General features: G+C 35.7%; 1 pseudogene; it reads left to right on the top strand.

Annotated features, from left to right (window-relative positions):
* Positions 1-17,897: 17,897 nt before the first annotated feature.
* Positions 17,898-18,588, top strand: LOC140511317 (signal peptidase complex subunit 3-like; annotated as a pseudogene).
* Positions 18,589-27,212: the final 8,624 nt, after the last annotated feature.

Genomic DNA, 27,212 nt, shown 5'->3' with positions numbered 1-27,212 from the left:
ATACCAGGGGGTTGTCATTGAAGGTAATTAGATACAGAGGTTTCCCAGTCTCACTGTATTGGTGAAGTGCCTCTATGTAGCTGGGGGTTTCTACTGTTGATTCCAATTTGATAGTGTCTTGACTCATTGGATCCTGAGAAGACTGAGGCTATGGAGAATGTCATTGTTTTGGGGCATGTGATTTCCTGGGTTCAGGAGGAGCCCCATAGGGTGGTGTACCTCCAGGGTCCCTAATGCCCATGGCCTGGTCAGTGTCCTCTCCACATTCACAATCTTTGGGTTCAGTTTGATCTTCTGGAATGTCTGCTAACTGAGAGGGGCTTTCCCTGAAATATCCATCAAAACTGACTAGACTCAAAGGTGTGCCTTCCTTCTCATTGTCTATTACTTAGAGCATGGATTGGCTTCCCATGATACGGAAGTAAAAGAATGAATATCCATAAATGGTAATTTGAGAGAAGTCACTGGGGAGTCAAATGATTTGGCACTTGATGGTCTTATTAGCTGGAGCTGTAGTTTGGGATGGGTTGTATTATGTCCAAGTAAGTCAATATTTTCTTTGGCCAGAGATGGATTTTAGTCTTGTTCTCCTGCCAATCGTGGAGCTAACTGTAATTTGAGTTTCTCAACTAGTTCCTGCTTAACCTTCAGAACCTCCTTTTGTTGATGTTTGCTAATTGCATTCTTCTCCTGATGGAACTCTGTAAGGATTTCTTCTTCTTTCTCCAGTCCAAGGTACTTGATGTCTAACATTTCTAGACATTGCCTTAACTTACTTTTAGCTTCATGGGCTGACTTTCAAGAGCCTGATACCTCTCATCAAAATTCACCTCTGTAAATGTGCTTCCATGGGCTGAGGCAAAACCAATTGCAATAGCTAATAATTGCAGGTACAACTCATGTCCCAAGTGATTAACCCCAGCAAGATTCAGGGGTTGTACATCAGGAGCATAAATTCAGTGTTTCAAGATATCTTTTACTTTGAACTCTTAAGTTTGCTTTTGAGACTCCTTCCTTGGGTCAAGGGTTTAAACCTCAACCCTATACTTTGTGCACAATAGGATATGATCCAAGCAATTTAACAATCAATAATCTGGTGAAGCATGCTTGGACAACTGATGTGGCAATTACTGAGTTTGCTGCATCATGCCCAGCTTGTGGATGGAGTCCTTGATATGTAATAACAAACTTGAAAAGAAAATTTTGCCACATCATTGTGAAGATGATCTTCATGGCAGCAGCTGAGATCCAAGTTTGTGGGAATTCTGCTAGACCTTATTCACAATGAACCCATATTTGGTATAAGACATTTTCATTCCAGTCTCATTCTCCTACAACCAGTTTTGTAAGGAAGAGACTACAGAATGAAATGAAGAGGCTGATCCTTTCTCTGCTTAGTTCCACTTGTGGGACTACTTGCATAGCTTATTGTAGTAGAAAGTTCTGATTGCTTGCCCCAGGGAACTTGCCCAGGCCAGTAATATCATCCCCACCAAGTTGATGAACTGTGTGCTGGTGCTCTGAAAGATACTGAGCCACTGGGCTATCATGGTATTTATTGATATTACCTTCATAATAGTAATAGATTGATAAAGCCAATAAACAATGGTCTAGATGATTTCCTAGATTTTCCTAATTCTTGCTTCTATTGTATCAGTGACCCCGCATCATAGAAGGTCTAGGTCTTTAGTGGTGTAAAAATCAGTTTTCTTGCCCTAGCATATTTATTTTGAATGTTCAATCAGACCTCAAGTAAGTCATGTAGTGTATCCACAACTGTGCACTTAATTATGATGTAAATTTCAATGTTTGTCAGTAATCTTTTGATGAAATTGATTTGAATTTTATTCTTCCCCCTCAAGATTTTCTTACTTTTTTTCCTCACTTTCTTACCCTTTTCTTTTCTTTACTTTTGTCTTATAACTCACAAATCAGGTTATTCTTTCTATGTTCTTATGCATGGTACAACGTCATTCAAGTTTGTTATGTAGAGTGTTTGAAGTATTTGTTAATGATAAGAAAGAAGATGAGATTTGTTTTAGTAAGGAAAACAATATGGTTCAGAGGAGAGACGGCTATGCATGGAGTCGAGATACAAACATATATTACTTCTGTGACTATGTACAATTCAGTATCTAAGCTACCTCATGAAAAAAATCTCAGTTATTGATTAGTGGAAAGAATACTGAGAGCTCTCCACACCAATGAAATCATAACATTTATTCTCTCAACAAGTAAGCCAATGAAGGTATAGACTATTCCACTGGCCCTATTAAAAAAAAAATAAAGAATGAAATGTGTTCTACTTTTTTATCACATGGAAATTTTAACATAGAAAACTGGTAATTAGGAACCTATCACTTTATGCATGTGATGAACTAGGAAAAATTACCACAGAAAATAGAAACTGGAAAATCAGATAACAGGAAATAAAACTTGCTAATATCTCAAAAATCTTCAGTAGTACAAAGAGATTTACACCAATGTCAAAGAACCAGTAAGTGGGAAAATAAGAACATTTATCCACTCTTACATTCAATAATCACTTACCACCAATTGAATTAATTCAGACTTAAATGAGAATTCAAGGTGAGAGGCTCTTCAAGTGAAATTTTTAATTCTTCTACTTATCAAAGCTATTATCATGAAAAATATTCATTTGGAGTGCAACTACTGGTCTGTTCTTCATGGTTCATACCATTCTCAAACAGATAATACTGTGAAAAGTCAGTGAAATAAAGCAGCTGAATGTACAGTAGGAACTACTGCAATTGGCTAACTCTATGTTCCTTCAAAGGGTAAGCTTTTTTCCCCTACCTTACATAATACAACCTCAAATGCCCCCTCTATATGACTAAAAAGAGCAGCCAATGGCACAGTCAAATGTTCTCAACTTTGTTAATGGTTAATTCAGTCACACTGGTTGATTTTATGGAAATTAGATGCTAATGTTACTAGGATGTGTGGGGGAATTTCATAATACTTTAATTCAGTCATGTGATATAAACACACTAACAGTACTATAACAGAAAGCTGCCAGTGGATTAATATGATAGTTTTAAATTTCTCCAAATCATTTAACAAAACAGTTTGTCATAACCCGTATTATACATGTTCATCACTGCTCAAGTATCACCAAGTACATTTTTCAAACAAACTACTCAAGGAATTAGTAGAAAGGCATTATTTATTTTTTTAGTTCATATTGCCAAATCTACTTCAAATGACTAGCCTATCCAATAAGTATTGAGAGCCCTACATGATGAGTCTCATTCTTAGTGTGAATATAGAATATCTTAAATGACTGAAGGAAAGGTATTCAGAAGGACAGCGCCTGGAAAATGGAGGAGGTTCATCAAATATATTTCATATATTCTCCTACTTAATACCATTTTTTAAACCTATAATTTTATAGTTATCAAGAACTCAGGGTGAGGAAACTCTTGTAACAAAAGCTACAATTGTCTGTGCTTATTTCTCTTGCTCTACATTTATCTCTTTATACATGTAGGTATCTTCATCCTTATCCAAATCTGTATCTGTATCTCTTCCTCCAAGATGAGGATGAGACGAATCAGGAGAGTTTGGTTGAAGGTTTGTTTGATTTCTTTATCGGAGAAATGAGAGAATAAACATTGGGACAAACAAAAATGCATTGGCTTATTTTAGCCTTTGTCATTTACTAAATGGTCATCTTGTTCCTAGTGAATGAATTAGGAATTAACTCAATTGAAAAGATGAAATGTAATAACTTCCATGTCAAATAGTATCTTAAATTTATCTAGTAAGGGGCATTAAAGGTATAGCTAGCCAGTTATCTTGAAAAATTACTATAATTTATTTAGCTTATGCTTTGAAGTAAGCACAGGGAAAATTTGAGAACCTAAAGCTAGAATCTAATACTAAGATTTTGAAAATGTGTATAAAGATATATGTTTTCTAGGTATAGCGTTATCACATAATCCTCACTAAACATATTTGAAAATATATTACTGATATACTGTGGTGAGGGGAGCCAGGTTGAGAGGCATTTCTGACTAATATCAGGTGAATGAAATAGCTGACTGTCTAAGGCCCTCTGACAACCTTTTGGTCAATTACATCTGATTAATTCATAGATGAGATGATGTTACAATTGTTTTAATATTTCTGGCTCCTTTTAGATGTAAAACGATTGTGCTATAAAGGAAAAAGCATAAGATTAGGGATCAAGAGTAATAATTTCCAGTTTCATCTTTTCCACTTTTAGCTGAATGTTTTTGGAAAAATCAGTTAATTTCTCTAGACCTCCATTTTCCAATGTATAAAATGAAGACTAAATGACTAGGTGATCTTGAAAACTCAGTTAATTTCTCTAGACCTCCATTTTCTAATGTATAAAATGAAGATTAAATGACTAGATGATCTCTAAGGTCCTTCTCTGCTCTCAATTCTATAACTGTAATCCGAGGAATCCATAAAGCATATGAAAACACATTTCTTTTGACATTTAACTGTTAGAAGTTATTGAAATTGTCACTTTTTGACCTCAGTTTATCAATTACTTAATTTTAGAAGAGTTAATTTTCAAAATTGATTATGTAGATCAGAATTCTTGGTAAAAGTACATTGCTTCAATTAAGATTAAATTTCTGTACTTTATAAGCAGAATGTGAAATCTTGCTGACTAGTAATTATTTCTTTTGTCATAAGAAACAGATAGATTTGAAGGTTTTTTTGACACTAACAATTGAAGTTTTGTGGTCACTAGGCAACTTGTACAAGGTAAATGATATGAATGTGAATTTTTATTCTGCTTTTGTTTTCAGTGGGAAATGTCTTTTCACACAATCTATTTTAAGATCCTACTTTATTTCATTTCAAATCAGGGAGAGAGAGAGAGAGAGAGAGAGAGAGAGAGAGAGAGAGAGAGAGAGAGAGAGAGAGAGAGAGAGATAGAGAGAACAATTTGAAGGAAGATTTCCTCGCTCCTTTATTTTTCATTTGCATCTATTGTATCATTTGAAGATAGAGGAATTTTGAATGATGTGAATTAAAAGAATAATTGTGGTTCTGAGTACAGATTAAGAATTTCTATCTTGCTGATGATAAGTCAATATTCTATTTAATCATCTAATCAGTGTGTTAACCAAGGGCTTGTTGGATAATTATCAAAAAACTTGAATTATAATCCTAAACTTATTTTAAAATTCATTTCAGTTTTGTAACTGACAAACTCTCTCCTTGTGTCAAGTATTCCCTTCCCCATCCCCCATTTGGGTCATTCAAGAATTCTATGATTGTATAAGGTTAACATATTGAATCATTTGGAATTTGACCAGATGCTACTAATTTTGTAAGTAGAGATGGATGCCTGAAAGAAAAGGAAGCTAAGCAGGGAATATACTTTGTAGTATAGGTAAAAATGTCTTATATTCACTAAGTGCATGAGTTTCAAAGAAAAATCTCTGGGGTGGAATCACTGCAGGGATTCCTAATAATCAAACCTCCCTATGAATAAATTGCTAGGAAAAAGTGAAAAGTGAGGAGTTGCTGGATTTATTAGTGATGGCATTCCCTCCTGATTTTTCCCCAGAAGAAAAAATGAAGAACTCAAGACAATATATAGAGTGGCAAAAGATTTACATTCAATCTACTATCCTATCACCATCTTCCCTTGCCATCATCTCCAAAAGCATTCTCTATCCCAGAGGTGCCATTCTATTCTGATGTTGGTAGGTTTCTTCATAGTACTGTCCCTTTTTCTTCAAGATGCAAATTTATTTTCATAATCTATTCCTGAGAGTCTAAGAATATCACACATATAAATGCTTCCGTATGATCATGAAGTTTATTTTATTATTCACTTACATTTCCACAGCTCATTTTATAAAAATTGTTTACATATCCCAAACACCTAGAGAATTATGTTGAGTGGTTTAAGAAATGGTTATTTAAAAATTGCAGAAATTCTATTTTGTAAAATGTGAAGATGAGAGGAATATAAATAAATTAAATAATGTATGTATATACAATATGCATGTGTATAAATATACACATATGAGTATTGCACACATGCATTTGTATGTACATATATAGATAAGTATAATCCCTTAACCAAGGACTCGGCTCGTCACCTAGCCTTAACTCCGTGGTACCTAGATACTTTAGTTCTCCCATCATCACTGGGAAAGATTCCTCTTCCACTTTTTTTTTTTGCTCAAAACCTAATCCAAGGTCATATTCCATTGTGTAATTTCTCTGTCCCTTATTCCATTTGTGTGGGTATTATTGGAAAAGACAACCATGCATCCAACAGTGGTATATCCCAGAAAGTATCCTATTTCAGTTTTACCCTACCCACTATTCACAAAACCATCCTTTAGTCTAGCTCACTCCCCCCCCCCCCAAAACAAATACTGTAGATTAAAAAATAAACCTAATAATAACTTACCTCTTTGTACTCTTTGCAGGCAGGATTATCTTTGAGAGACAAGACTGAGTCCCTAACTCGATTTTCTAGAATACTCTTGTTTACACTTCACAATAGGACCATCCCTTAATTTTCCTCTTATACTTGTCAGGACTGTCAGAGAAAGAGATACTAGTACTAATCTACAGTATAGTGGTGCCTTTATTTCTAGGGGTAGGCAACACTGTATTTATTATTTACTATCTGCTTAAGGAAGTTTTCCAAATAAACTCTAAAAGCCTTTCAATTCATTTCCCTGACAAAGGTCACATGAACCATAGGCCAGAATTCTGAGAGCAGTAAGTTAGGGATATAGCAATTAGGCAACTTGTTGGTGCAATGAACAAAGTGCCAGATGGAGTCAAAAACAACTTAGTTCAAATGTGGCCTCAGATACTTACTAGCTATGTGATCCTGGAAAAATCACTTAGCCTTATTTGACTCAGTTTTCTCATCTGTAAAGTGAACTGGAAATAAGAAAAAAGGTCAAACCATTTCAGTATCTTTCCCAAGAAAACCCCAAATGGGGTCATGAAGAATCTAACATGACTGAAATAAACAATAACAAAAATGTAGAAATTGTACCTGAGTTCATTGGACTTAAGGAAGTTCCCTGTAACTAACTAATTCCCTCTCTCTCTCTCTCTCTGTATATATATATATGCATACGTGTGTGTATGTATATATATATATATATACACATATATACATACATATATATATACACACATATATATATGATAATACTACCTAACTTAAAAAGTTGTTATGAGGATCAAATTAAATAGTAATATGGAGCATTTTGTAAGCTGTGATACATTTGTACACATGCCAACTATCATTAACTAAATTCAAACCATAGTTCTAGTCTGTTAAGATTTATCTGGGAGCCCAGTTCCTTGATCCAAGGTATTAATTATCTCTCTGGGGTCAATTTGATCAGTGAATTTGGTAAGTATGACATTCAAAAACATTTTTTATTGCCTACTTTGTGAGAGACTAAACTCTTTCATCTGTCCTTTTTTTTCTCATCTTTACTTTTATCAAAGTCATTGATAAAAATATTGACTAGAGCACCAAGGCCAAATTCAGAGCAAGAATACCTTCCTTGAAGTAGATATTTAAGCATTACCTCTCACTGTCTTGAACTAAAAATTCCATCAGTTCGAAATTGACCTATTTTTGTTATGCCCCCATCCTCTTCTTTCTCTGCTGCCCAATACGATATCTTGAATGATTTTTCTCAGCAGTAAATCCAGGGCCGCTTTTCCTATAATAATTTTCTAATCTGACAGTATAACAACACAAAAAAGAAAGAAATCTGTTTATGATGTGATCATCCATCATTGATGAAACTTCTCTGAATTGTATTATTGAAGTTTTCTTAATGCTCTACCATCAGTACTTTAATAATTCTTCCTAGTTCCTTACAAGGAATCAAGGAGCTGTGTAATTTAAAGAATCTACCTTTTATCCTTTAAAAAATGAAATGTTTATCCATTCCTTTCCTCATCAACTTTACTATTTTTATTACCTACAAATAGCAAATCAAAAATCCTATTTGCATATACTTCCAGCTTCCTGTGTTGTAGTTTATCAAAGTCCAGTGATTTGAACTCATTGAAGGAAGTCAGATGATTTATTACTATTTTCTCATTTATCTTGGGTTTCCATTCTCTGTTAAGAACATTTGTTCTCTTTTCTCAGTCAGAATTACATTATTGCAGGAAGGAAAAAAGAGAAACAAAATAAGAATAAATCTATCCTCTCTCCATCATCCATCATCATCATTCCTTTCACCTTAACCATCTATCACTTCTTTGTCCTCTCTATTGTCCATGGCATACCTAAGAACAAACATAACAGCAACAGAAATAATCAATAAACACCCTTGCTGTCCTTATCATTCATTCTGTGCCTTAGCTTGTTTAGAGCTTTAACTTTCTTGACATAATTCCTCCTGAATTACGCAACTCTGTGGTATTCATTCTGGGTTACATGTAATGCCCTTTTTATTCTTTTCATATGTATTTTGAAATGCTTTTGCTGTCTTTCATTTTTTGTCACTCCTTCATTTCCCAATGTAAGCCCCCTCATCTCAGAGAGAACCATTTCACATCACTACATAAAAACAAAAGAAAAGGAAAACATTTTAACAAAACTAATGAAGTTCACTATTGTATGTAGTATTATACACATCTATAGTCTCCCTCTGCAAAATGAGAAAGATACATTATCCTATTTTTGGGGGGGGGGAGTTGGGGGTTAACTTGGGTATCACAATTTCAAAACATTCAGTTTTGTTTTTTGTGGGGTATGTATATATGTGTATATATATGTATGCATGTATGTATGGGTATATGCCATATATGTATATGTCACTGAGATCATTAGGTCAAGATGTATGTATATTTTATTTACTTTCTCAGTATATTTTAAAATTGCTTTCCGGAACGTCTGAACCAATTCACAGCTACACCAAGAATATATTAGTGTGCCTATCTTTCTAAAATTCATCATACATTGAATATTCCTGGGTTTTTTTATATACATGTATATACATACATATATATATATGTATACATACATCTTTGCCATCTTTTCTGGGAATAAGGTGAAGCCTAAAAGTTGTTTTCTTTTGCATTTCTTATTTTTAGTGATTTGAGACATCTCTGGTATGTTTGTTAATAGTTCTAATAGTTTGCTATTCTTCCCCTGAGAACTTTTTGTTCATATTCTTTGAATTTTTAAAATCTGGGTTGTGAATGATTTTTTGGGTAGTCACATTGGTCTTGTCAAATATTTCTCTGTTTCCTTTCTTGTTGAAATAATTTTCATTCATCATTAACATTTTATTACTTAGAACCTCTCATCCTTCTTGAGTTATGTTTTAAAAATAGGTCATGGGATCCCATTTGTACCTTCTGTGACACCCATTTGTCCAAAATTCAATGTGTACTATGGCTATTCATTCAAATTATCCATATTCATTCATTTATAAACTCAAAACCAAATATCATTCAATATCAAATATGTGTAGTAATGTAGATGAAGAACTTATTAGGCATATCTACTCTAAAGCAAAGCAGACTTTACAGTATGAAAGACAAGTGTTTTTTTTGCAAAATATGAGACCAAAGAATCCATGTTTAACTGTAACTGTTGGGTTATCCTACATTGTTCACATCAAGGAAGCAGGAGTCATAAAGAGTGAAGAGTCTTTGAATAATCCCCATTTCATATAGCCACACTAAAAAGACTGTCATGTTTTACGATTACTACAAGGAAGCAAAATAACATTCCCAAAACCACCAGGCCAATGGAAGTATAGTTCATAACTTTTATTGGCCATCATTCACATCAATAGTAGTTATGATTGATGAACTCTAATATTAGTTTATCTGCAATAGAAGTTGCAGACCAAGCATCTAGCTATACTTTTGGTTAAATTCCTTGTAATCTTACCATGTTCCCCTTTTTAAAGAATAAGTAAAGATGCTATGTAACTATCCACCAGTTATGTGAGGGAGTCACCCCCCCCACACACACACACCTACACTGGTCAATGATCTCCCAGTTATTACCCTTATAAACAGGCCTAACTTGTTCTATAACTTAACACCTTTGCTTTTGTTTATGATTCATATCTCCCTTTGCAGTATTTTTAGCTATGGAACAGTTGGAGAGCTATGCATTGTAGCTCAAAGGCTTACAAGATCCTGTTAAATCAGGTTTGCCTTCAGAGCCAGGCCCTGTGTGTTTTCTTTGATGATCCACTTAACTGTTCCCACCTGTTTACTGATGACTGAAATTTCCTGAAGAAATGTTTTTTTTTTTCTTTTTCAGCTGTGGACAACTCTTCATGACCCTGTAGCTCTCAGTATGCCATACTCTTCTGTCTTTCACAATCTCTCAAAGTCTGCACAAATTCTTGTTAGTTGCTTCCATGGTACTGTCTGTCATTTCATTCTCAGCCTTCCCTGTTTCTTTTTTGTCTTCAATCTTTCCCAGTATCAGGATCTTTTCCAAAGAATCCCAACTTCTCATTATGTGACCAAAGTACTAGCTTCACCTTCAGTATTTGACCTTCCAGTGAATCACATGAATTATTTTTTTTAAATCATTGACTGATTTGATCTCTTTGCTTTTTAAGGGACTTCCAAAAGTCTTCTCTATCACAACAACTGCTTTCTCCATAAGACAGAGAATGTTGGCAATTTGATCTCTAGTTCCTCTGGCTTTTCAAAAACCAGTCTGCTCCTTTGGTAACTCTCAGTTCACAAAGTGTTAAAGCCTAGATTGCTGAATATTAAGCAAAATCATGCAGGCACATGAGATGAGCACAATTACTTGGTACTTTGAACATTGTTTGTCATTATCCTTCTTTGATACTGGGATGCAAACTGACTGTCCCCTCTCCTACATCCCTTCCCCTTTTCTTCTCTTCCTTCTCTTCTTCCTCACTCCCTTCTTTCTCTCTTTCCTTCCTTCTTTCTTCTCCTCCTCCCTTTTTCTTTTTTATCCCTTTCCTTCCTCTCTTCTGTTTCTCTTTTTTCCCTTTACTTTCCTCCCTTTATCCTTCCTTCTTTCTTTCTTTCCTTCCTTCTTTTTCACATCTTTTTTAGAAATAGAAATTGTATAGGTATAAAGGCCTTTTTTCTCCTACATGACAACATATGTGTGGGTAACAGCAAGCACTTTGACATACACCTGCTGCACCATTTCTTAGGTCTGCTTTTCTAAAAGGAAAGCAACTTTTGGGGGAGTCAACAATCTTCTTTAATTTCATTCACCAACAGAGAAAATACAAGCAGAGAAATAAAGACCAACAGACAAGACTTCCAACTGTCTGACCATAAGCAGCACATACATCATAGATCAATAGAAAGATCCAACTATCTTACCATAAGCAATACATACATAGGTACCAGAGGCAGAAGCACCAACACCTCAAGTTTCAAAGCCAGGGGGCTCGTTAGAGGCTACTCAGAGTCTCCTCTGGCAAAACAAACACTTCCAATGAGTAAGCCCCAATGTGAAACCTCACCTCAGAGTATTTACACACTGTTCAGAGCCAGAGAGGACAACCCTCTGACTGAGTGCCTCAATAGAAATTAACAAAAGGTATTGAGGCCTATTAATAGGCAGGGAAGATCTTTAACTCTTCCCCCCACCCACCATTAAATTTACAGTAACATTACAGTGTGCTACTCAATGAAAACATTATTGTTTAACTATATGATACATGACAACACTGTTTTGCCTAATATATGAGTCTGTGTGCATATTTTAGTATGATAAGCTTTCTCATAAAGGAGCTTCAACTTATGGTAAATGGTTAAAAATGGTATTAGCTATCCTTTATCTAACTTAGGGGGAAAATCAAGCAGGAATTGAACACAACTCTATCCGGGATAAGGGTTATAAAATTAATTTCCTGACTATCTGAGGAGAGTAAATTGGTGAGTAACTAGGATATCTTGTCAGTTTAGAGCAGGTTCTGTATTGAGGGAAAGCATTCATAACCCTGATATCAAACAGTAAAAGGGTCTTAATGTTTGAAGTGAGGTTTCATATCACACTACCTGAAAATTGCTGTTATGTCTCTATAAGCAGAAGCTGAGCTGTAACTGACATGGAGATCCTATACCTGAATCATGCTGTGATACTGTTGGCAGAGACAACTGATATTTTAATTGAGGGAAAAGCTTCAATAAAAAAAAGTGCCTTACTGGCACCTTCTACTATTCAGAAAATGTGTTTGACCCCTGCCATATAGAATTTGAGCAGAAGGTTCTACTACATGGGGTACCCAGAGAGCACTGTATACATCTTCAATGGTTAACCTGAACGGTGAAGGAAAACCACTGGTCAGGAAAAAAAAAAAAACAGTTGAGGATAATAGTGAAAATAAACAGAAGATAAAACTTTTTTTTTTTTTTGTACATTCCAATGACCTTTCTGGCCACAGTTATTATCAAATGCCATAGAATCAATGTAGCAAAAAGTACTAAACTTCATAATGCAAAACTACTTGGCAGTAAAATCGAGAGGACATGAGTACAAGAGAATTTTTTATCTCAGGGCTATTAATGACACTTGAAATTACTTATTGTTGGCCCTTGAATTTGAGAGCTGTAATTTACTTGTTGAAGAACATATAATATCTGTTTAATTGTCTTTTGTTTTAATAAAAGATTATTCTAATACTTTAGGGCAAATATCTTTATAGATGGGGACTCAGTGGTCCCTATTTGACTCAATGGTAAAGAAAATTTCCCAGGTTTCTGAATGAGGCCTGAAGTCAAGAGAAATGACTCATTGTGCTGGTATGTGTACATCTGTCTATGTGTGTCTGTGTGTCTGTGTTTGTGTGTGTTTTGAGGGGGAAGATGAAGATAGTGGATCAGGAAGCTAGACTTATGATTTCATTGGTATAAAGAACACCTCCCCCCCATAAGGTCTCTCCTACTGATGCAGGTTAGAAACTTCTTCAACTTACAGTCTTATAAAAAAAAAGAAGTCTAGGACATTGAAAGGTTAAATCTGCCAATGAATCAATCATTCAAAAAAAATAATTACTATGTCTCCACTATTTGCCAGGCACTATACTAAGCACAGTACATAAATAAAAAAAGGCAAAAATAATCCTTACCGTCAAACAGCTTGGGAGAGCCAATATGTAGATAACTGAGTACATATAAAAGATGTATATAGAACATATAGAAAAGTAATCTCAGAGAGGAGGGTACAAAGCTAGGAGGTTTTAAGAATGGTCTGTGGTAGAAGATGGGCTTTTCAGATAAGAATTGGAAGCCAGGGAAAATAAAAGGAAGAAGGAAAGAAAGAAAACATTCTAGCTGTAGGGGAAAGCCAAAGCAGAGGCTCAGAGAAAGTTCATGCGTGATAGAAATTAGGAAAGTATAGCTAAATTTTAGTGTCTATAGAGGGGAGTAAAATAAAGAAGACTGGAAAAGTGGTTAAGGCATGAAGATATGAAGATACATAAAGGCCAAACAGAACTTTAGTTCTAGAGATAAAAGAAACCCACTAGAATGTATTGAATGGGGGTAGGGGGGATCCTGGTGATTTGGAGAATGTTAATTTCCTCAACAGGATAAGGGAAGTTTAAAGAACAGAGATTGAGGGCTAAGGGTGACATAACAATTATGTTTTGGACATACTGAGCTTGAGATTCCTACAAGATATCTAATTCAAAACATCCAAAAGACTGTTCGTATATGGGAATCAAGTTCAGGAGAGATACTAAAGCTGGATTCATAGATCTGTAAATCATCTGATAGAGATACTAACTGAACTCATAGGACCTAATGCTTTCATCAAGTGAGATAATATAGAGGGAAAAAGGGAAGAAGGGCCAGGGCAGAAACTTGGGTGGTCCTCAGAATTAGACAGAATGAAAAGTATGAAGTACCAGCAAAGGAAATGGAGGAGGGTTCAAACAAGTAGAACTATATGAGAACAGTGTTTTAAAAAAATGAACGGGAAAGGAGAATGTTCAGAGGGAAAAAAATACTCATTGTTTTCAAATCCTGCAGAGAAGTGAAGAATAGGAATTGAGGAAAGATCTTTGAATATGGAAAGTAAGACATCATTAGTATCTTTGCTGGAAGCCAAATTGTAAAGAGTTTAGAAGTGAGTGAGAGAACAGGACGAGGATATGCTATAATAGAAAGGACCCCACATACACAGAAGGGTCTGCTGTACAGATTCCTTGATCTGCTTTTCTAAAAGAAAAGGCAACTTTTGAGGTGTCAACAATCTACTTTAATCAAGCACATGTATCATTCACTTAGTTCAGGGGGGAAAATCTGCACCCTGAACTTCAGAGAAAATACAGAGAAATAAACATCAACAGGGCTTCCAACTGTCTGATCATAAGCAATACATACATAGTTACCAGAGAGAGAAGCACCAACATCTGGGTTTTCAAAGCCTGAGGGCTCCTGAATTAGTGCCCAGAGTCTCCTCTAATCAAACAAAGAAGTCCAAAGAGTAAGCCCCAAAGTAAAATCTCACTTCTGTGTATTTATACACTTTTCAGAGCTAGAAGGCATCACAATCCTTGAGAACAAGTGCATTTGAAATTAAGAAAAGGTATGGGCTTCCCCTAATCAAGCTTCTCTTAATGGACAGGGCCATCAATGTATGGGGAAGATCTTTAACTCTCTAATTTACATTACAAACACTCAAAATAGATGGCTTTCTCAAGGGACTTAAATGAGAAAAGAAGGACTATATGTCAATAGCTAGGTTAAGATGAGGTGTTTTTTTTTTTTAAGAATGAGGATGACATAGATATATTTTTTACACAACAAAGAAAGGGTCAGAAGATAGGAGAATATTTAAGATTAAAGTGAGAGTGGAGGTGATGGTGGGAAAAATATTTTGGATAAGTGGAGATAGGATCATAAGTGGATCATAGAGAAATTGGCTTAGGCAAGATGAAGGACTACATCATTATTAATGCCTGACGGAGGAAATAGTAGCTGAAGATGTATGGGTGATGAAAGATGAGGAGTGGAGAAGAATGAGTTCTCAGCAAATGGCCTCTTTTTTCCCCATGAAGTATGAGATGAAACCATCAGCTAAGAGAATGATGAGAGATTGTATTGTGGGAGACTTGGGGGAAAGATGGGAAGGTTTAAATAGTCCTTGTGGAGAGTAGGATTTTTTGTTTGTTGTTCAGTCATTTCAGTTTTATCCAACTCTATTACCTTTTGGGGGGATTTTCTTGGAAAAGATACCAGAATGGTTTGCCATTTCCTTCTCCAAGTAGAATGGGAAGTTTATTAGGGAAGAGTGGAATGATTGCAAGACTGAAATTGTAAATTGGTTAAAATAGATAAAGCAAATTTGAAGCTGACCCAAATCAGCCCATTTTATGACTTTTTGTGCTTCATTCAGCAGTACATGAATGAGATTGAAGGAAGTTGATAGGGAGGATTCATACAGGCTTTCTATCTATCTATCTATCTATCTATCTATCTATCTATCTATCTATCTATCTATCTATCTATCTATCTATCATCTATCAGCTTAGGCTATGAACCCAGATTTTCCTGACTCTAAGGCCAGTTCTCAATACTTTCTAATTCTCTACTTAAATGTACTATGTATATATTCAAGCTGCTACTAATGGTTGTGAACATTTAGATTTTTTTAAAATTGTCATAATGTGGGTGCTTGCTGGTTTCTGCCTACAGATAGAGTAAAAATAATTTCTAATTCCACTCCCCCCTAGAAAAAATTCTTCACCCCAGGGAGAAAACAATGAGGCACACTTTTGAATAATGACTAGTTAGGTTTTTTGTTTTTTTTTTTTTAATTTAAATTACTTCAGAGCAGTTTAGGGGAATGAAGGTGAATCACTCTGATGCACAGTAGGTTAGGTGTTCCCAACACATCTTTCCAACAGTGTAATAGAGGTCAGGTTGTATTGAACATCAAGTACACAGTAGAATTTTGGTAATTAAATGCTGACCTACCAATCAGGATACAATGATTAACAACATAATCCTATATTATTCACCTGAAGCAAGACTCACTTGCCACAAAACTATGGATTCTCTAGCATAGCATTCACTTTTAAAGGCAGCAAGGGCTATTTTAACGTGATTCGCCATTTATAAAAATAACTTTCAGATAGGCCCAGGGAATCTCATGAATAAGAGGGATAGGTGGTACTTCTCAATTAATAAGTGAGGAGTGCTTACACTTGCCTTCCTGTTGACCAGCTTGGGCAAATACAAGGATAATACCCCTGTTCCCTGTTCTAGGTACTGGTTTGCTTAGTGACAGATGAAGTGTGAAGTTAGGGGTGCATTTTTTTTTTCTTTTGAAACTCTCCATAAATAGGCTTCATTAGTATTCTTTTCCCTGTTTCTGATTACAAGGCATGTACTTATACTCTCTTACTCTTTTTTCCCTTTTCTCTAAATAGCTATGAAATATAAATTCAACAAATATCATTTTCTGAATATCAACCAAGTTTTGATTCATGCTTTGTTCAATCAAGTCTGTAATAATAGCCCTGGAATAATTGTCCTTCTCTCCTCTTGACTGTTTATTGTATGTCTACCATATTAAGATCCTAGTTAAAATGCATACTAAGAGTGAATTTTCATTGTGAAAATTCATGGAAAATTTTTTTAATTTTGCTGAATTCTCTACGATTATCACTGATGGATTCTAACTCAATATTTATATTTTTAAGGAATAAATGAACAAAACTACAAATATTTAAATTATTCATGGGGTTTTTTATGAGTATATGATTTAGATGAACTCTATGAGGAAATACATCTCAGATGGTTTCTACAGACAATCAATGACTCATGTTTTTATTAATTCATTTATTCACTCAATTTAATATTAAGGGTCTATACAAGATATGGGGAGACAAAGAAAAAGGAAAAATGATAGTTTCTCCTCTTAGTGAACTTAGCAAATCGGATATCAGAGTTCAGAAAAGATAATTTCATTATCGGGGTTGGGGTAAAGCAACCTTTCCTCCCCCCCAACAACCCAACAAAACAAAACAAAAAATGCTTTATTCTCAATTTTTTTTTTGAAACAGATATGCCTGCAGTTTTGGAAAGCCATGCTATCTCACTCCAATTATCTTCTGGAAGACAGCATCAGATTAATAGCCAATAGGGTCTGACATTTATACTGACAAAATGCCAGCATGACAGACATGTCCTTTTTGTCTTGAGTCTCCACTTTCCTCCCAGAGATAAAGTAGGCATATGCCATTCATACTAACCTCTCATTTTCTTCAAATAAACCCTGTACAAATATGGTAAAATCTCTTCATGTAAGGACATGATAAAATTTGAAGTCAAGGATACAAAGTTCAGTTGTATGGACCAACATGTTCCCAGGTTCTGCCTGAATTCAGTAATATTCCATTTTCTTTCCAGTTCTTCATCAAGTTAATGGGTGCCCCAAAGCATCCATTATTTATATTCCTGTGTTGCCCAGGTACCAAGCCAATTCTCATCTGTGACCTAAGACTATCCAGTTCACTTCTCTATAGTCATTGCTGCATTCCTCTATACAAATTCTAGGTTCAGAAGTGGTAGGTTTCAAACAAAATCATGCTATGAATGAAGGATTCTTTTTAGCCATACTTTATCCAGCCTCAGTAGAATATATTTTTGCTACCAGAAATTTCATTCAGGGAGAGCACTGTTCTTCATCCTGATATTTAAAAGATGAACCCAATGTTTAAGAATTAATGTATACATCAGAACTTCAAGAGAGCTGTCATGCCATAAATAAATATGAAGATTTCCTGCACTAAAAAAAGTCAATCCCTCTCCACTTTGATAGATAGTTTTTTTTTTTCCTTTTTTATGATTGTCCATGCCTTTCAAATTCACATCCTGGTGAGCATCATTCTGGTATTGAAACTCTCTAAACACAGCTTGGTTGGTCTTCAGGATACAGAAATCTCTCACATGATATGACCTATCTTTATGGGAGGGGAAGGATAGTAAGGGAGGGTGACTGTGGTGTGTGGCATGAACAGGAGCATATGTGAGGAGCTGAGTCAAGCCGAGCCATCTCAATGGACAGGGTTCTGTCTAGGGAGAACTCACTGTTTGCCTTTTTGCTGAGTGTGATGGCAGAGCTGACCTCAGCTGCCTCATCACCACCACCTTCAAAGACAGAAGCATTCTGGTTCAGCTTCATGTCTCCCGATTCACGCTAGAAAATGTAGAAGAATTCTCTGGGCCAAAAGAACGAAGTGATCTGAGATTCATTAAATCTGATGCAACTGCTGATCTAGAGAATATATTTCATTGAATGTAAAGCATTTTTTTCAATATTTATCAGCAGAATATTCAACAAAATAACTCTATGTACCAGGTTTTCCTTTGGGACAAGATCTCTGAGAAGCAACAATCCGAAGATGCTACTGACAGATACGAAATCAAAATACTTGTTCTTTGACAATGGAAATGGTCTTACAGGAAACAGGAATGTCACTTTGATACTCTCTTGGAATGTTGTACCAAGTGCTGGAATTCTACCTCTTGTTGTTGACAGGATCAGGATATGTGTCTATTCAACTTCCAGATATGTATGAAATAGCAAAGAGTTATTAAATTGTCCCGAATTTGAACAATGTATTTTTATACTTTAAAAAAGTAACGTGGCCATTACCTTGCCACAGGAAGAAAGACAAGGTATTAGTGGTGACATACATCTATAAATTTTGGAAAATCTTAGACACACCATAGATTTTAACTTTGGCCTTCTAATTCTATCTGAAAAGGAATGCTCTTACCAACATATCTGTCAAGTGGTTATACATCTTTTGCTTGAAGACATCCAACATTCCATTTTTGGATAGTTCTAATTATAGAAAGCTTCTCATGACATCAAGTGATAATCAGCATCTTTGCAACTTTTATCTAATGCTGCCCTTTTAGATCAAACTCAGAAATTCTAATATATTTTATGTGTTCCAGACCCAAGATTCTTGAAGACAGCTATCATATGCTTGCTAATTTTTTTTTTCTCTCTCACCCAAGTGAAACTTTCCTTATTTCTTCCACAGCTCATCAGTGCATGTGCTCAAGGTACTTAACCATCATTATTGATGTCTCCTGAATACCCTACGGCTGATCAATCATTCTTACAATGTGTTACCTACAATGGAATGCAATATTTCAGATTTAGTTTGACTCGGGTAAAGAGTAGTGGGCCCCAAACCTGATAATTCCTAGAAGTTATAACCAGATGACATAGACTGTTCTTAATGAAGAAATTCTATCTACTAATACCAATCAGCAATTTCTCTGAAATTTATAGTCTTTGAGGGCTGCCTAGGGCATTGAGGTTCTAACTGACTTACACAGCAAATACATATCAAAGATGGGACTTGAACTCTGGTCTTTTTTGCTTCAAAGCCAACTCTCTTTTGTATTTTTAAAAACTTTTCCCATCACTTTTTAAAGCCTAGTTTTGTTATTGTTCAGTGATTCCGTCACATCTCATTATTCACAACCTCATGGATTATAGCATGTTCTTCTATTTTCCACTTTTTCCCAAAGTCTGTCCAATTTTGTTCATTGTTTCCACGACACTATCTCACCCTCTGGTGTCTCCTATTCCTTTTGTCTTTAATCTTTCCTACTATCAGGATCTTCTCTAATGTGTCCTCCCTTTCCAATATATGGTCAAAATATTTAAGCTTTAGTTGCAGTATTTTTCCTTCCACTGAATAATCTGAATTAATTTCTCTTTTGATTCCCTTGTTGTCCAATGGACTCTCAAAAATCTTCTCCACCATCCCAATGTTAAGGCATTAATTTTGTGGAGCTCAGCTTTCCTTTAGTTCAGCTCTCATAGTCATACAATGTTACTGGAAAATCATAGCTTTGATTATGCAAACCTTTGTTGGAAAGGTGATGTCTGCTTTTTAATGTGCTGTTCTGATTTGCCATAGAGGTCTTTCCCAGGAGCAAGCATTTTTTAATTTCATGACTGGGGTTGCAATAAGCCATGATCATTGAAGACCAGAATATAAAATGTGACACTGTTTCCATTTCTTTTCTCTCTATCTGCCAGAAGTGATAAAACCAGTTGCTAAAACCTTAGGGTTTTGTTTTTGTTGTTGTTGTTGTTTGTTTCTTTTCTTTTTTAGTTGTTTTTTTTTTATGTAAAGCTTAAATCCAGCTTTTAAACTCTCCTCTTTCACCTTCATCAAGAAACTTCTTAAATCTTTATTTTTCCATCAGAGTAGTATCATTTGTATATATAAGATTGTTGATATTCTCTCAGCATCCTTGATTTGAGCTTTTGAGTCATCCAGTACTTTTTGGCATTTCACATGATGTACTCTGCATATAAGTTTAATAATTAAGGTGACAATATGCAACCCTATACTCCTTTTTCAATCTTAAACTAATCATTTATTCCATCGTTCAGTTCTAATCCTTGCTTCTTGGCTCACTTACACAAGTACCTCAGGAGACAAGTAAAATGATCCAGTACTCCCTTCTCTTTGAAGACTGTAATGGTAATTTAAATGGGAAGATCTTTCCCATCCATTAATAGATCTTTGTGACCCTCCTGGGTCACATGGAAGTCTGAGTCACATGGAACCTGTGGTAGGAGGAATTTGCTGAATAGGTGGAGCCAGAAGGGGTGGAACAGGAAATGAGTTAGAACAGTCAGAGCTGGGAAAGAGAGAGTAGGCAGCAGCTAGCATGAGTGGGAGAGCTTATTTGTGATTTTGTTTAGGGGAGCTTGTTTGTGATTTGTTTAAGGGAGCTGGTTTGTGGGAAGCTTACAGAGGGAAGACTTGGGAATGGTGTTGTTCTGTGCATGTATAGATTTCTTTGTTACTATGATGGATTTGGTTTTCTCATGTTGGAATTTGGATTGTTGGTGTTTGAATAAATGTTTTGATTATGTCTTCCATGTGGAGATTCTGTTATATTTTTGCAATTCAGAACAATGCTGACATATTCATGGCCACTTTAGATGTTGTAAATATCACATTGGTGCTACAAGGACTTGCCACATTTATTGTGATCCACACAATCAAAGGTTTTAGTGTAGTAAATGAACCAGAAGTAGATTTTTTAAAGAACTCCCCTGCTTTTGCTATAATCCACCAAATTTTGAAAATTTACTCTCTAGTTCTTCTTTGAAAACCTGCCTCTTCTGGTTATTCTTGGTTCACATATTGCTGAAGCCTAGCTTATAGAATCTTAAATATAGCCTAGCTGGTATGTAAAATGAATGTTTCCATCATGGTTATCAATGATGTTAAGATCTTTCTTGTAGAGTTCTTGATTTTCTTCTTCCTACCTCTTCTTAATCTCTCTTCTGCTTCTGTTAAATCCCTACCATTTTTTTCCTTTTATCATGCTCATTTTGTTTGAAACTTTAACTTCATATTTTGAATTTTCTTGAAGAGATTTTTTGTCTTTTCCATTCTATTGGTTTTATCCTATTTCTTTGCATTGCTTGTTTAAGAAAATTCTTATTTCTCCTTGCTATTTTCTGGAATTCTGTAGTCATTTGGGTATTTCTTTCCCTTTCTCCTTTCCCATTCGCTTTTATTCATTCCTCAGATATCCGTAAAGCCTAATGAGACAGACATTATACTTTTTTGCTCTTCATTTTCTTTGGAATTTATTGTTGTTGTTGATGCTGCTGCCTCCTGTACAATATTGTGAACTTCAGCCCATATTTCTTCAGGTTTCACTCTTTCTACTACATCTAATTCTTTAAATCTATTTATCATACTCCACTCTAGTTCATATTCATAAGGGATATTATTAGGTAATAGTAATATGTATATCGATCACCTCAATTAAATTCTTCCATTCCTGTCCATTTAAGATTACTGATACTCAAGATGTTACTGTTTAATTTTACCATCTCCTCTTTGAACATATCCAGTTTATCTTGGTTTGTAAATCTTACATTCCAAGTTCCTATGCAATATTGATCTTTACAGCATCAGACTATCCTTTCATCATCAGACATATTTTCAGCTGAGTTTCCTTTTGACTTTGGTCCAACAACTTCATTAGTACTGGAGCTACTCATAGTTGTCTTCTGCTTTTCCTCAGCAACTTGTTGGAAACCTTCCAACCTGTGAGGCTCATCTTTTGATGTCATATCTTTTATCATTTTAACACTACCCATGGGGTTTTATTGGCAAAGATACCAGAGTAGTTTCTTATTTCATTCTCCAGGAGTTCACCTTTTGTCAGAACTCTCTACTATAACCTACTACTTAGGGCTTATCCAAACTAGTGTGCCACAACAAGGTGATGATCCCAAGATGGATCTAGTATGCCCCCAGACACTAATACACCTATGGTTCTGTAGAAAGGTAGTTTTAAGAGCCAATTGTCTTGGAATGACTAGGCAAGATAACAAAACTAGAAAAAAAATTATGGGTTTTTCTCACACTTCTTTAAACAAAGATCTCAGAAGATAACTAGACCAAGTTGTGATAAGAAGACTAAGGAGAAATCACCAAAGTGGACATATTCCAGTACACAATCACAAATTTGACACATATGCAAGTAACCTAAGCAAATCTAACAAAAAAAAAGAACAAAAATTTTAAAGACCTGAATATAATTTAAGAAACATCAGATACTATATATCTCTGATGACAACTGAATGGGAATATAAAGATGCATATTCTTCAACTGTTTGTCCTGAGTGAGGTATAGATACCTCCAGGCTGACTCCACTGAACAGGCAAACATGAAGTTCTGAGGGCAGCCAGCTCTTGAAGGAGAGGAACTAGGCATCAAGAAATTTCACCTCAACTTTTATCTTACTCTCAACCTCAAGAAATTTTACCTCATGAACTTTCACCTCACAACCTCAAGAAACTTTTATCTAAGGAACAGAAGATGCTGAATGAAGCAAGACTGAAGGACACCCTGCTTTTTCTGAGGGTATGTACTTTGTACTTAATTTGGGTATTTATAATAGTCAAAGCAATTTAGTCACTGAAAGTTGTTCTTAAAATAGAACAACTTTGTCTAAGACAAAGAGATAACATTACATGTAATGGGGATATACTAGAGTGCTTTCCAGTAATTTTAGGGATAACACAAAAGTGTCCCTTATTCAAATACAACTACCATTTTATATAGTTCTAGAAATACTAGCCATAGTGACAAAAACTAGAAAAAATGGCTGAATAAATGTAAGCAGAGACAAAATTGTTACTTTTTGAAAAGTATATAATTGTGTGCTTACAAGAACCTTAGAGAGAAATATACTTCAAAAATTCTTTATTTGAATCACTCCATCCTTGGCATCTTGTCATTATTTTAAGCCATGTTCCATAAATCTCAGTTTCTGTTATAAACATATACATATATGCACATAATTTTCCTTTATACATATAACATACCTAGATGAATAGGTACATATGCATATGCAGTATATATGTACCGTGTGCATATACAGCTGTTGTTGTTCAGCTTGTATTCTCTGACTTTTCGTGGCCCTATTTAGGGTTTTCTTGGCAAAGGAAACTGAGGCAAACAGGGTTAGGTGACCTGTCCATGGTCATACAGCTAATAATTGTCTAACTGAGGTCTTTCTGACCTCAGGCTAACCATCCTATCTACTGTGCTTGAGGCAGACATTGCTGGTCTCCCGTATGTGTGTGTGTGTGTGTGTGTGTGTGTTACCATTGTGAATTAGCACCCTCTCTACCTTCTCTGCAATTTGGTGATGCAGGGGATAGTGTGCTGGGCCTAGAGTCAGAAAGACTCATCTTCCTTAGTTCAAGCCTGGCTTCAAGACTCTTATTATGTAGCCTGAGTATATCACACATTTACACACAAATGCACACATGTATTAATTTGCTATATCTATTTTTATATGATAGTACAGATCAAGTATTGTTCCTGTTTTGTCAATGAATCTTGGGGATACAGATATTTCCTTTACCCCATCCACTTCCCATAGTAACCAACTAACACCTTCCACAAACAAGATTCCTACATTTTACCTAAGGTTTCAAACTAACTTTTCAGTAATAGAGTAAAAGGTGAAAAGCGTAGAAGAATTCATGTCTCCTATCCATACTCCCTGGGAATCCAAGCTAGGTTTCCTGTAATCACAAAGCAAGCTTGCTGCAATAGAGTTTCTGTTTTGGTTATTAGGAGATGGCTGTTGAGGTTGCCTTTGGCTCTACAGTTAATTATGATTCTATAAATTAACTCAAAAACTCACTTCCTCATCTATAATTTAGAGGTAGTAATACTTTTACTATTTACCTCATCAAATTATTGAATCAAATAGAAAAATATTTGTTTTATTGCATAAGTGCAATTATTTTTATTAATAGTATTCACATACACTTGGCTTTATCTGTTTTTACATGTACATAGAGTAGCATAACTACTTCAGGATTTGAATAAAAGTAAAAATCACTTTGTAAAATGAACCCTAACTTTGTATTCCAAATGCAATACTTCACAATGTCCAACCATGCGATCTCACATTTAGGGGATATTTTCAATATGTAGGTAATATTGTGTGCCAGCAATAATAATCTGTTGCTTAGAATGCTACACAAGATAAGCATGCCTGAGGTGAAATTCATAGTGTAATTGGAGATAATATCACAGAAATACGAGGAGAGGGTAATTTCAAAATGAATGAAGCAGATTGTAGCTATGCCATTATGTAGATTGTAGATGTCTGCTCTTTTATGAGATACATCACAGTATAATTTAAATGAATGCACCAATATATACAGTTAGATATTGGAGTCAATATTTTGGTCCAAGTAATTCAATAGTGTTGGGAATATTCGTCTCAGGAAATATGACATTGTTTAAAAGGAACTGGCACAAGCAGCGAAACTGTGACAATATGACACTTGAGTTGAAAGGTGAGATAGTGAAAACGTTACATGGTCCTGAAAGTAGAATATTACTTAAAAATTTTAAACTTTTCCTAGCACCACATTTTGTTTATTACCAGTGTCATTTCATATTATGAAGTATGCTATTTTGGGCAATTGTAAGATTTCATTTCAATGGATGAATTTAAATAGCCAACAGTCCATTTTCATTACAATAGAATGTTGTGGATAAAAGTATCTCATTGGTATGCATATGTTTTGCTCTTAGAGAGGACTTATGATATAGCAAAAAATCTAAAATCAAGAGACCCCGTTTTAATTCCTCCTTGGAAATTTACTAGCTATGTAATCATGGAAAATCTACTTAGCTTCTCAGGATCTATATTTCCTCATCTGTAAAATAAGAAAAATATTATTCAAAGTGCCTCCTTCAAAAGCTTACTCTAAGGAAAACATCTGGAAAATCTTCAGCTACTACATATGAATTATTAATATTATCATCCTATTATTATATTTTGAGAAGTGAAAACTAAGGACTTAAAAATCATTTTATAAAGAAATTCAACTTCTAACCAAGATGGTTACCTGAACTGGTGGCAGACTGCCTGCTCTCACATGTCTGCTCCCCCAAAACCTTGAAGTTCGCACCAGGCAAAATAAGCAAAAAAAAGAAAGCACTGATAAACTATCGTGTCATCTTCTACCCCAGGATTTGAAATTGTAGACCCCACTTAATTTTCCTAAAGTTCACTTGTGTTCTTCTGCGAGTGTCATCCTGGATTTAGCCTTCTTTGGTTTGGTGTAAACTTTATGGATAGAGTAGGCATGTGGGAATGATACAGTCTGCTTCTCACTCTGACAGTATTTTTGGCCCTTTCAATCTTTATTTTTAACAGGGAAAAACAACAACGACAACCAAAATTGAACTTTTTTTCAGGCATGGATTTTTTTTTTTTTTGCCCCTTTCAGTAACCAGACCACTCATATACAGTCAGCTGTTATGGAGTTGTTTTTGCAGTTTTTCAAATTACTGATTGATATTTTCTTTAATTTAGACATCTCTCCAGTTATTGTTCTTAAGCTGGGGCCTGTAGCAGGCTCTACTCCTGACTACACTTTGCGTGTGTTGCTTGCTTTTGCTCAGTTTTGCCCCAGTTTAATGCCAATCAGCATAGCATATCTGAGGGCTGATACAGATGCGAAAGTATATAACATAACATAGCATACCCCCAACTTTATACTTGTTTATACAATCAGGTTGTCCCAGGCCAGGATCTTCCATTAACACAACACACGCCCAGGGGCAGCAGAAAACATCACACATTCTACCCCTGGGTCACAGTGTCTTACAATACCCTCAATTCAAAACAGAGTGTCCAAGTAAAGTCCTCTTGGGAGGGGTGTCCTTCTTCCCATGCTGCTGTTGCAGGTTCCCACCTGGCACTCTCAGGTTCACACATGCTCAAATGAGCCAAAGAGTTCAAGTTTTAACAATGCTCCAGCCCCTGCTTTCAAGTCCTGAGGGGTAGCTGGGCAGAAAAGTCAACAGGGCAAGTCCCTGCAGGTTATGGCACTTTCCCCCTCCTATCTCAGACAACTCCATCCCCTGGTTCCCCACTCATCCAGAGAGATGCAGCAGGAAATCATGCTCACTGCTCCTGCTCTGCTGCAAAGCCTCCATCTTGACTTAGGGCAAAGTTCTGAGCTCTGAGTTTCCTCTTCCTCCAGGGGCTAACTGCTCATGGCTTCTGCCTGGGTTCACATGCAGGAAGCTCTCTGTTCATGCTCTATATCCCACCTCACAGGGGAAGGGACTGCTCTATTCTAGACTCTTCCTCCTCTTGCCTGGGTTGAGGCACAGCAGGCTCCAGGGGCTCCTGCCCCCAGCCTCAATCTCTGGTCTGTACCACCTCAACTCTAAGGTAGTTAGTCTGCCCCCAGCATTACATGGGGTAGGCCTACTCCAGTCTGGGCTCTGAGCACAGAAAAATAATACAGTAACTGGAATAAGTAGAAGGTAAAGGTGAAGAGTAAGTAAAGATCCAACAGACAAGGCTCCAACTGTTTAAACAGAGTAATGGAAATATTACCAGACCTGGAGAGCACCAACATCTGGGTTCACAAAGCTGGGAGCATCCCTTAACAACCCAGAGTCTCATCTGGGAAGTCAAAGAGACCTCAAGCTTCCCATGAGTGTGTCCCAAGGAAATATCTCACCTCAATATATATACTTATATATACTCTTTTAATTAATAGACTCAGAACCAGAAGGTGCCAAAACCTACATGACTCAGCACCTGTTGTGTTACAGCGGTGAATTACCACGGTTCAAAGGAAATTGATTCTTCAGATGTTTACAAT

Source organism: Notamacropus eugenii, chromosome 6 (genome assembly GCF_028372415.1).
Source record: "Notamacropus eugenii isolate mMacEug1 chromosome 6, mMacEug1.pri_v2, whole genome shotgun sequence".
Taxonomy (NCBI): domain Eukaryota; kingdom Metazoa; phylum Chordata; class Mammalia; order Diprotodontia; family Macropodidae; genus Notamacropus; species Notamacropus eugenii.
Note: the sequence above shows the minus strand (reverse complement) of the source record. Positions and strands in the feature narration are given on the sequence as shown.